Source organism: Rhinolophus sinicus, chromosome 17 (assembly GCF_057876585.1).
Source record: "Rhinolophus sinicus isolate RSI-liver-muscle chromosome 17, RSI-T2T, whole genome shotgun sequence".
NCBI lineage: Eukaryota > Metazoa > Chordata > Mammalia > Chiroptera > Rhinolophidae > Rhinolophus > Rhinolophus sinicus.
This window is the reverse complement of record NC_142517.1, coordinates 37,221,671-37,234,497: the sequence shown is the minus strand read 5'-3', so window position 1 is coordinate 37,234,497 and position 12,827 is coordinate 37,221,671.

The following is a 12,827-nucleotide window of genomic DNA, read 5'->3' as shown; positions in this document are numbered from 1 at the left end:
AACAGCATCTGCGAGTCTGGGGGATAGATTTTCTAACCGCGAGAATATTCAGAGGCCCTGCTGAAGGTCTGATAGGGAAGACTGGACAGTCCTGAGACTTGGCATCAGGTCAATTCTTGGCAAGTGACTAATGTTTAGTGAGAAGAAACAATTTTTAGAAACCAAAATGAGATTTTTTTAAAAAGTGATTCCAAACTGCAATTAATAATACATGTTTAGTACTCATTTTATCGGCGATGAAAATAATTACTTGCTAGCATGTCCAAAGGCCTAAAGACCAGAATAAATTGACAGTAAATAGACTTTTAAGAAATCAAACACATTATCCCCTGACCTGTTCTTTTGATTTGTTTTCCCCAGGAATCTGTTTTTTTGAAAGAAGGATCTTTTGTGCCAGTGATTTTACGTACAATGGTTTGAGAAATAATGACAGGTAAATGTGGCTAGAACCAATCAAGCTTTGAGGGCATTTTTTTTTTCACTATTCATCAAAGTACGAAATGTACCAAATTAAAATTCACTTTGCCCTTGAATTCCCAAGGTCTTGGCCTCAAAGGTACAAGTTTGAAGCAAGTGAAACTAAACAGGATTTATTTACATAGATCTTATGCAGATGGGGAGGCTCACACATTTTTGCAGGCCTACTTAAGGGTTTTCAGAAATTTTCGGTAAATTTGATGGTGTAATGTGACTTTAAAACACTGAAACAAATGATAATGGTCTTTATCTCGGAAACAGAATTGAATGGACTCAGAGAATACAGTCCTTTGAAAAAATACGCACTGTGAGGTAATGACTATTGTAATTTCCACATACTGATGGTCTTCATCGGTGTTGAGAAGTCAACCTAAGTATTGGTTAGTAAATAGCTATTAGATGAGTTTCACATAGACTCTTACCACACTTTCTGGACTGCCAACAGATGCTGAGCAAAGCCACTGTGAGAGGGTGGGCCTGTGTGCAAAAGAGTTGGGGGGTAAAGGGACCCTCCCTACCCATTGTCTCATCTTCCATTAAGCAGTACAAATAAAAGATCCAAACTAACTGGTACTAGGTGGTCTAGAATTTCTTCTTCAGTAGTTACGGCCGTCTGGTAATAATAGAAACCAAGAATGTAGAGGTTATAAATTCCAAGACCAGTTCTGCCCTGTGACCTTAGAAATGGTTTATTTAGGGCAAATGATTTGGAGCAAATGCTTTCTTCTTGGTCCCATTTACTGATCTACTGATAATGCCCCAATATTAATAATGAACATGAAAACAAAAAGGATAGGGTAAAGAGCAACCAAAAATACAAAGTATTTTTATATTTATGAAGGAAGGGAAAGAAAAGTCAAATAAATGTTAATCTAACATACAGTTACCGGCTTGTGTTTTTGTTTACACCTTATGCTCTTTTCCAAGGAAGAGAAACCAGTTGTCACTTGATGGTTCTAGTGCTTCTCCTCCCCCCTTTCTTGATCCTCAACAAAAACAATCTTTTTGAAAAACTTTTTTAGCAACAAGTCAGATGCTACAAAGTCCTTTAATTTCACAGAAGAATCTCAACTATTTCCTTTTCCATCTCATTTTCTTCTGTAGCTTTTCATCTATTTCTACTTGTCAGAATTATGAGGATGATGATAATGATGATGATGATGACGCTTTTTAACTTCCTCATAGCACTTTAATCTTTTTCCTACCTATCCTTTTCCCAGTGCACTTTACTCCCCATATTAGTTTAATGCTATTGTGCCTGCCAGTGCAAAGTCCCTTTTTCATCATTGACTAGGCTTTCTCCTCGGGGCTTCTTCTCCTCTTAGCTGCCAAGTCAATACTGGAACTACAAGATCCCAATTCCCATTTTCATGCTTTAAATAAGATAAGAAACAGATGCTTAAAAACTACTAACCTCTTCTTCCTGAATAGTGCCACACAGCTGTTTTTCAGGTTTTAACTTGGGCTCTGTGAAATTGGAAGGGAAGTAAGAAGAAAGGAATAGCCAGAAATGGTAAAATAGAGGAAGATCATGTTAGAAATCACTGAATTTTCAATGTTTAAATTGCAATAAACTGTAAAATAAATTAACAGACACATTAAGTGTATTTCATTGTCAATTCTAGGAATTTCATGAGTGTTTAGAAAGTTTGGCACAGTTTGATTCATTGCAAATCAGGGACATTTCCTCTGTTGTTTTTTTCCAAAAATAAAGGGGAGGAGTCATAATTAGCCCTGATTGTTGCCAAGCTATGATTCGAAACCTGCAAGTTGAAGGTGTTGTCAAATATATAGTGCAGGTCTATAAGTAGCTCAAAGTGCTTCACACTTTCCTATGAGATACATACAAGAAATTCCCTTTTCAACGAGTAGAGGCGGAGTTTAGGTTGCATGCCAAACCACTTTGCTGATCAGCCGCAGAACAGGCGTTAGACCCAAGTACATTTGACCCACCTCAGTGAAATTTCCATTCTTCATTTCCTCACTGCTCTTTGTGTTCATTCAAATAAGCCATAAGGACTGATTCAGATTAGCCAAAACAGAGCAAATATTGAAATATATAGGGTAAGTAGCATTGTACCAAGCATTGTGGTATATTTATCACAACCCACAGTAATACTTATCCTTACTATGTGCAATGCCCTCTGATATTTTATCCTGCTCTATCCTGTGTTTTTGTATTTCAATTCACTACTAATGCACTGCAGCCTACAGTTTAAGAAACAATGCATGAAAGAATAATAATGTTAACATTTATATAGTGGTTACTATTTAGCTCTATTCTAAGCACTTCACATGTAAAAACTCATTTAATCCTCACAACAACCCTATGAAGTAATGGCTATTATTACCCCATTTTACAAGTGAAGAAACTGGTGCAGTTGTGCTCAAGATTACATAGCTAAATAAATCCTTCCCATTGAATTGTGAAAAATATTACACATGATTTTCAAATCTGAGTTCTACGCTGGCTCAATCTGGATGTAAAAAAGTAGGATTAAAGTATATGTTATTAAAGACCCCAAGTAGCCAAAGAAATCATAAGAAAGAAGAACAAAGCAGAAAGTATCATACTTTCTGATTTCAAGCTATACTATAAAGCTTTAGTAATCAAAACAGTATGATACTGGCATAAAAACAGACAAATAGACCAAAGGAACAAAATGGAGAGCCCAGAAATAAGTATATAAACATACAGTCAACTAATATTTGACAAGGGAGCTAAGAACACTTAACAGAGAAAAGACAGCCTCTTCAATAAATGGTGCTGGGATAATTGGATAGTCCCATGTGAAAGAATGAAACTGGACCCATATCTTATACTATTCACAAAAAGTAACTCAGAATGGATTAAAAACTTAAATGTAACACTTAAAACATTGAAACTTCTAGAAGAAAAACAGAAGAACAAAGCTCTGTGACATAGGTTTTGGTAATAATTTTTTTTTTTTTTTTTGGATATGACACCTAAAGCATAAGCAACAAAATCAAAAATAAACAAGTGGAACTACATCAAACTAAAGCTTCTGCATAGCAAAAGAAACCATCAACAAAGTGAAAAAATCTACAGAATGGGAAAGATATTTGCAAACCATATATCTGATAAGGGGTTAATCTCCAAACATAAGGAACTCAATAGCAATAAAACAAAGAACCAAATTGAAAAATGGGTAAAGGACCTGAATAGACATTTCTCCAATGAAGATATACAAAAGGCCAACAGGTACATAAAAAGATGCTCAACATCCTCAACCAACAAATGACAGGTTGCTCTTTCTTAGAAAATCTCTTACGCAGATGGAGAGTATAGTGCCAGAATCTTCCTAAGGAAGGGAACTCTCCTTAAGTATGAACATTTCTGATGCTTTGATTTGATCTAAGGAAAAAGGGGGAAGAAATATAACACGCCTAGAAGAGTGGATGGCCTTCTAGGCCTCTAGGCAATCTTTGGTGAATTGTGTTCCTCACAACTGTGCTTTGATAAGAATTAAAGAGCAGAGAGGTTATATCCTGAAGGGCAGAAATTAGATACAGCTGATTAACAACATGTGCACATTTCTGATATTTTGATATGCAGACAATCAATGGAACAGGTGTTATGGTTGACATCATTTTTTTGGAAGCAAAGAGCCAAACCAATAGAGGTGACACCAGATCTTCCAGTTTAGGTAGAGGTCTCCAAGCAGGTGTGGGGCTACTGGTGGAGTCACAGAGGGCTGTGGGAGACTGGACTCCTTTTTCTTATTTATTTTGTCTCACCATGATCTCTGCAGTATGTTTCATGGTGGGTCTTAGGAGTCTGCTTCAGTGTGAGTGATTGTTGACAACTAAGAAATTTTGTAACATTTATTGGCATGTTGGTCTCCATTTTCCTACAATTATGGTAATACAGTGTTTATTTTATTTATTTTTAAATGTGAAAACATACTGAATGCCTGGCACTTGTCCATCCAGGAGTAAGTGACTAAAACGCATGAGGAAAATGTTATATAGAGCTTTATTTGACAAGCTGATTTATTTAAAAATCAACAAAGTGGTTAATGGAACTTCAGGGCAGTAATTTCACATTTATATTAACCTTTAATGAGCCCATGTGGTTTCTTTAAAATCTATATTACCTGTGTAAAGAAAATCTATTCATTAGAAATCCAGTCTCTGATTTTCGTAACAGAGCCAATATTCATATCCCACAGAGGCCAATTCTAGTAAGCTTTAAATTCCAAGATATTTACCTTTGTGAATATAAGACTTTATTATCAACTCTTATTACCCATGCTGTCAATTGAAAGAATATGTTGACCACCTACTGTAATTAATTTAACTGGTAAATGGTTGAAACATTAATGGATAAAACAACAGTGTTGTTAATATTTTTCTTAGGAAAATGACTTTTATATTTGTATTAGACATATTTGCTAATAATCATTTTACTTCCTGAGGTTTTAATATATAACTTTATAATTTATTCATAAAGAAAAATGTATATGTCAATTCCAATTGGCCAATTCTGTATTTTTCTGATAAACTGTAAAAGGAGAAAGTCTCTTTGGCCTAATTAATTAGTATCAACCCCTCTGGGCCAGACTCTTTGGGTCATGCTATGTCTAGATTGTTGGCTGACATGTGGTTCAGATCCCCACTCCTGATGCGTTCCATGACCCTTTTGCTCAAGGAGTAGTCGAAGGATATAGCAAGGAACCGTGAGCAGCGTGGCTTCTATTAGAAGAGGATGAAGGAGTTACATGCATCATGATTGAGGTGTTTCATATTAGAAGTTTCCAATCTTTCTGTATTGTAAACAACACTGATGTACATATACTTGTTTTACATATTTTTGCATTTGTCCACTAACTTTGTTAGGATGAATTTCTAGAAGAGTAAGTGTTGAGTCAAAGAGTATGAAAATTTTTAATTTTGCTACTTATATGTTCATGATTTTACCATTATATTCCTCTTAGTCTCTTAAGATTTCACTTGTTGAACACCAAGAATATAATACTCCCTCTTTTCATGTGTGTTAATATATAAGAAATAAAAGTTTCACTTCTGTAATCAGCTCACAAAATTAGTTGAGCCTTACAACCTTGTTCTTTTCCTTGGTTTTCTGTGAAATCTTTTATGAAAGAATTTTAATTCTATTTTGGGAAATAGTCATATCTCTTTTGACTTCAAGAAAAAGTTAGGACAGCTTGACTGCTGCTAGAGAGGCTGGAAGCCAAGAGAGACGGGGAGAGAGAAAATTCCAGGGGCTCTTTTTTACTTAATTTTGCAAATTTCATAAGATTTTTTTTAAAAAAACCAAACTGCTCTCAGGGTGGTGGAACAGCTGACAAAGTTTGGAAAGTTGGGTCTGCATTTGTGCTCTGTCCTGCCTGCCCAAGTGACGGGTCTGAGTGATCCTGCTGCCATAGTTCCTAGTCACTCAGCTAGGAGAATTCTTCCTTCTCCCTTTTCTTTATACTTCCCGTGGTGTCAAGCTTCTCAAATGCGGGAAAGCAAAGTACCTGCAAATTTATTCAAAGTTCCGATTCCTGCATTCCAGCCCCTGAGATTCTAATCTGGTAGCTCTGGGACCCAAGAATCTATGTTTTTAACAAACTCCTCAGATAACTCTGATGTAGATACTTGGTGAATCCCACTTTGAGAAACATTGCTTTGGGGACTTCGTGGGTACTTTTGGGGTGGCAGGAAATCAAAATTAAAAGTTTCCTATTTAAAAAATATTTTTCTATAAAAAATTGGTTATACTACTCTTTGTTTCAGTAAGTCAGTTCTGGGTCTCATCAGACAGCTTTCTTAGAGAGGATACTGTAGGTACTCTGTCTCCCTTATACTAGCCAAACAAGAATGCTGCTGGCCCTTGCTTTTTCTATTATCCATCATTTGTTTTGTTTTGTTTCTTAGGTTTTTTTATTGGGGAAGGAGAACAGGACTTTATTGGGGATTTTATTGGGGAACAGTGTGTACTTCCAGGACTTTTTTCCAAGTCAAGTTGTTGTCCTTTCAATCTTAGTTGTGGAGGGTGCTGTTCAGCTTCAAGTTGTTGTCCTTTCAGTCTTAGTTGTGGAGGGCGCAGCTCAGCTCCAGGTCCAGTTGCCGTTGCTAGTTGCAGGGGGTGCAGCCCACCATCCCTTGCGGGAGTTGAACCAGCAACCTTGTGGTTGAGAGGGACACACTCCAACCAACTGAGCCACCTGGGAGCTCAGCGGCAGCTCAGCTCAAGGTGCAGTGTTCAATTTTAGTTGCAGAGGGCAGAGCCCACCATACCTTGCGGGACTCAAGGAATTGAACTGGCAGCCCTGTGGTTGACAGCCCACTAGCCCATGTGGGAATCGAACGTGGGAATCGAACCAGAAGCCTTCGGAGTTAGGAGCATGGAGCTCTAACCGCCTGAGCCACTGGGCGGGCCCTACTATCCATCGTTTTTAATTAACTCCATTTGTCTCAGAGTCTTCCATTCCTGACCCCCCTGATCCTTCTCTTCTTATTGGGCCCTGCCAGAATCCGTGGAGGAGCCCTAGAGTTTCTCCTGATCCTACTTTAGGAAATAGTATTTTGAAGACAAATTCCTGGGACAGGTCAGGGAGTGTGTGGGGAGGTCATTTGACTGTCTGCCAGGAACTGATAGGCTGATGTTATCTGAGTTAGTTAGAAACTGGCTCTTTGCCTTGAAGGTTGTCAACAAATAAGATCAGATCTAGTCTATGAGCAGGTTCAGTTTAACCACACTCACAGCACCTGTGTGCACTACAACGCGCATGCTGTGCGTTTTCATGGATAAAAAATCAGCATAGGGGAGGTTAAATACATAATTTGCTTACTGGATACCTTGAGGCTGATTCATTTCATCTCCACAATGGAAACAGCCTTGCTAATCTTGCTGATCAGTTATGCCTTCTGAGGAACACATGTATTTTGTAGACTTATTAATGCAATCAGTTAAATTTTACTCTGACCAGAGAAGCATTTTATCTCTTCAAAGTCACTTTGCCTCTTCCTGCTTTCCTCTGTAGGAACGGAGTCTCAGAGAGCAGTTTCCAGGCTCTCGACCTTTCCATAGAAAAGTGCTGGCTCAGGTTGCAGACGGCCGTCAGTTGTGATAAGATGGCCATCAGCTGTAACCAGTTAACCGTTAGCCACTAACATAACTGCCGTGGCTACGCTGGTGGGGGGAGAAGGGGTGTTGGTTGGCAGAGAAGTGGACAGCGGATTGTGGATCGTGTTGATCCTACTTCCTGTGTCTCCCCAGCTGCCAGCGAGACTGCGGTGCAGGAAGACCCCTTGTTGGGGTACTGGATGTTTGCTCCCTGTGTCTCCACCGGCCACCATCGAGAATATAGTAGTATGACTCTCCTATCTATAGCTCCATTGTTGTTCCTTTTTGGCCTCACCATATCCTGCATTCCTGTGCGGGGAACAGGAGTTGAGACCCTGCATTATACCTCCTTTCTTCCTTCCCTTCTTTGTTCCTTTCTTTCTTTTTGTTTGTTTCACAGGTAATTCTCATTATTCTTTATCCATCCGAATACACTTTTCCCAAGTTATTGCGTTGAGTGGGAGGTAGGGATATAGTTTACAATGACTGCGTCAGGCACTATATAGATGCTCCCTAGTGTTTTTGCACTACTCCCAGTGTTCTTATGATTCTCATAGTAACACTGCAAACCAGTTTTACTATTTGTATCTTGTCACAGGAGAAAACCTAGTTTCAATAATTAGAGAGCTCTGCTGTCCAATATGGTAGCGACTAGCTTCATATGGTGGCTTTTTAAATTTAAATCTATTAAAGTTAAATAAAATTTAAAAGTTGGTTTCTTAGTTTCACTAGCCACCATGCAAGTGCTCAACAGCCACATGTAGCGAGGGGCTTCCTATTGGATAACATAGATGTAGAACAAATCTATCATTGTAGAGAGTTTTATTGAACAACACTGACCTAGAGACAGCTATATTTAAAACAAGCGAGAGGATCCTTAAATATTTTACATGTCAAAAACAAAAAAAGATGGGGAGTTTCACTGAGTTTTGTTTTGTTTTTGGTTTTGGTTTTGGTTGAGAAATCCAATGCTACTGAGATTTGTCAGTTATACCTAAGTCAAGTGATATGTAAAATTGAAGTGGGCAGGTCTTTCTGCTACTACCCCATCCTTCCACTTCTTCCTGACTCTTTTGGTGGCAAGTAACCGAAACCCACTCTGACAAGCTCAAGCTAAGTCAACCTTGACTAGTTCAAGGTTGCAGTTGAATCTGAGGACAGGAATACAGCTCAGCCTGGAAGCAAACTGGAACTTAAGACTTGAGTCTTATCAGCACTTCTCTGCTCCACTCTTTGCATCTGCCTCATTTTGGTTTCTCTCTGCAGACTGGCTTATACTGCTTTTCCACTCCAAGATACAGCAAGTATGACCTCCAGTACTCGTGAGATCATATTTCCTCCATTCAATACACTAGTCAGGCTGAGGCTAGACTCTTTCCGTGCTCATTCCAAACATCTCTAGGAAGTGCTCATTGGCCCAGCTTGGCTCAGGTGTCTATTCCTGGTCCAACTGGCTATGATTAGGGGCAAAGTCAAACACAGCTGCATGAAGCCTTGCTGCCGTGGCCATTGTGGTTCAGAGGGTGGGACCGGAGCCAGTAAAAGACACAGAGCTGGGCAGCCAAACCCATGGGAGGCCACTACAATTCTCACTCTACCATTTGGTGGCCCAATACAACCTACATTGGTCCTTTACCTGAGCTTTCCCACCATGAGCTGTACAATGAATACACTCTACTTCTACATCCTAGAAATATAGAAGGTCTTTCTGCTACTTCTACAGAAAGACCTTCTACAGAAAGGTCTTTCTTCTACATCCTCCTTAAATCAGAGTTTCTTTATCTTGTGTACGATTATAATAGGATTCTGCTAGATGAACAATCTGTAGCAAAGCTTTCAGATAAACCCAGAATATCAGTTTTCTCATCTGATAAATGGGGATAATATTGTCTAACTTGAGGCATTGTTGTGAGGTTTGGAGATTAATTATAATGATAATAATAATAATGTTTATTCCTATCTAAATAATACATTTTCACTTTAACCTGGATATTAATGGAAATAAAATATGGGAATTCCAAACGCTATGCCAGAAAGGTAGCGGGACAGATAGAATCTTTAGTGACCCTTAAATCCTATAACTAACTTTAAAATTTTGTTTTCAGTTTTATTGAGAAATAATTGAAATATGTAAGTTTAATGCATAGAGCATATGGTTCGATTTGTATATATTGTGAAATGATTACCACAATAGATTCAACTAACATTTATTTATCTTCTCATATAGATACAATAAAAACAAAAGAATAAAGGAAAAAAATTTCTTTCCCAATCACAGCCTTAGGATTTACTCTATTAACAACTTTACTACATATCATATAGCAATGTTTTATGAGGACACAAGAGAGAATTTTCTGTTGGGTAACAACTACTTTGCCTCTGTCTTGCAAATACTAAAAAATTGTTACTAACCATGTTTTCCCCCAGCTCCTTAAGACTTCAGAATCAAATTTGTAGATTACCTCCAGCTACAGTTGTGTGTTGACTCTATCTATACCTAGTTTGATTTTATTTCCCATCTTTAATTTCTCATTGCTTTCATTTCATCCATGACACAAAGAGGGAGGGAGGGAAAGAGCGAGGGAGGGAGGGAGGGAGAGAAGTTGGAGGTAAGAGAAACAGAAACTGGAAGTTCTAGTTAACTTACGCCATTTGTTGATTCCTCTTACAAAAGTAAGGGCAATAACCACCTTATAAACACTAAGGTGACTTTCAAGGTATTTGTACCAAGAGTGTCAGAGCTGAGAGAGAGAGAGAGAGAGAGAGACAGAAACAAGACCTGTTACTAGTTCCATTCATTACACCCATATAATTTAATTAGATAACTTGGTTCAGGAACAGATATCCATTCCATCTACATCAAGTCACTTAGAGGTGAAAGATTATAGGAAGACCTGTAACCAGAACCAGAAAGTCCTCTCTCGCTCCTAGGGAGCCTGATACCACCTTCTTCATAACTTTGACTTACATGTGGCATCCTTTCACGTGAGCTCTTTCCCTGTTTCTACATTTAAATTGTGAAGAAGGAGACTCTCATGGGCTCAGAATGTCTTTTTAAGCCAGACTATGCTGATCAGGCCACACCTGGGAGTGACAATCGTGGGTCAGGTAACCACCTCTTGCCTAACCTGCTGCAACAGGGGCTGTGCACATTAAAACATGACTGCCTAGAAGAGCCTTTGAGCGAGGCAGTTTTTTGGAGGGAATGCAGACAAACAGGCACTGGAAACAACTAATAAACAATGAAAGAATTAGATAAAAAGAAGGCTCTCTATCCCCTTAACACCTACTGAATTTCAGGTCACCCTTCCCAAGCTGGAATCAATTCCCAGACCTTCTGCAATGCTGTGTTTATCTCAGCCTTTTAGAATCTTATACATCATGTCCCAGGATGTAATTTTACGGTCTTAGATCTTCATCTGTATTGTAAGGTCTGGTAGGGCAGGAAGTGCATCTTATTAGAGTCTATGTCCCCCACAGGGCTTGGTATATAGGTTCTTTATGTAGTATTCCCAATAAGTATTTGTTCTTGGCAATGCAGAAGTTGATGCTGTCAGCCTTCCTGCCTCCAAATAAATGAATAATCCTATCTGGTGAACAAGATACTGCAACACAGCAAAAATCCTGTTTTTTGGTAACAGTTTCCTACCACATTCTGATACTTTCTTTAGTATTTAGGAAGGATCTCAGAATTATTTTTAAATTGAATAAAAATCAACCAATCACAGGGAGGACAGAAGAAGTAGGTTTCTTGCCTCTTTCTTAGGCCCTGAAGCCCCACCCCTGTATTCCCTTTCAGGGTCCAGGAAAGTCTCTGGTGACTGGGAAGTCTAGCAATGCCCTTTGCCTGGAGGTATACAGAATGCCCTTTGGAGCCAATCGATGTGACCATAGTCCTGACTGGGGCACTTCTGACTCTCCAGTAGGATGTATTTCCTGAGCACACTGACACCCGTGGTGTACAGATTCTTATCATTAAGTCAACACAGTCAGGCTCCCCAAGGGACTGCCTTTTTCCTGGTAGTGCATTTCCTACACATTCTTGCTTTGTCAGTTTGATACACATTTCTTAATCCACTCTGACTAGGTACTGGAATTCTCTACAGATAGTAATCAATATGGCCAAAAGTTGTGCTTCCAAGAAAAGTCTAGATTTAGCTCAAGTATAGGTTTAGGTCTACTGCAGGGATCGTGAATTTGGCTAAAAGATATAGCCTGGAGCTGTGCTCGCTTTGGTGTCCAGGGTTCACTAGCTTCCGCCCTCCCCACCCCCTTATCATTGGATTTGAATGCCTTCAGATAGAGCATGTGTTCTTCCATTTACCATGACCTCACCACTCCCTGACACATTTTCACACTCAGCAGTTACAACCATTCATAGTGGCCAGTGCCCTTGGATCTTCTTTGGCTCTGACGACCTAGGTTGACTTCAAGAGCCCACACAGAGCAGGCACCTCCACTAGCTTCCTGACTGTTGTAAAGAGAGCCAACCAACCCTGTTGGGATAACAGTTTGTGGGACAAAGAAGGCAGGTGAAGCAAGCCTCTCTTTACTTTGGAATATGTCTCCAAACAACAAGAAGTCTTTTTAAGACACAATCACAAAGTAGTGTCATATCTTAAATAATTAATAATAATTCCTTAATATTATCAAATATTTAATCAGTGTTCACATCAAGTTTAGTCAGTTGTCTCATTTAGTTTTGCTTGTTTTTATAGTTGGTGTGTTTGAATCAAAATCTACTTTCTATACTTGGGTGTGTTTCTGGAGTCTCTTAATCTGTAGTTACTCCTTTTTCCTTGCAAGTTATTTGTGGAAGAAACGGTGTCATTTGTCCTGTAGTTTCCTATAGTCTGATTTTTGATGATTTTGTTGGCTGCATCTCCATTATGTCAATTTACCATGTTGCTGCTCCCTCTAGTTTTCTTTGTGTGGTAGTAAAATCTAGAGACTTGATCAGATCATGTGTGATTTGTTGTCAAGAGTATTTTATTAGCAGTGTTGTATACTTGCTATTTATATCACATAGGATACACAATGTCTGCTTGTTTCTCTTTTTTGTAATATTAAGATTGGTCAGTGTTCTCAGGTGTTGCCAGCCTGATCTATCTCTTATAAAGTTCCTTGTCAATTTTCAGCAAAAGTTTTCAGTAGCCATTGATGATCATTGTCTAGATCCATTGTTTCATTAGAGGTTGCAATATAATTTATTCCTTCCTCACTTATTAGCTGGAAATTTTTTTTTTTTTTTTAA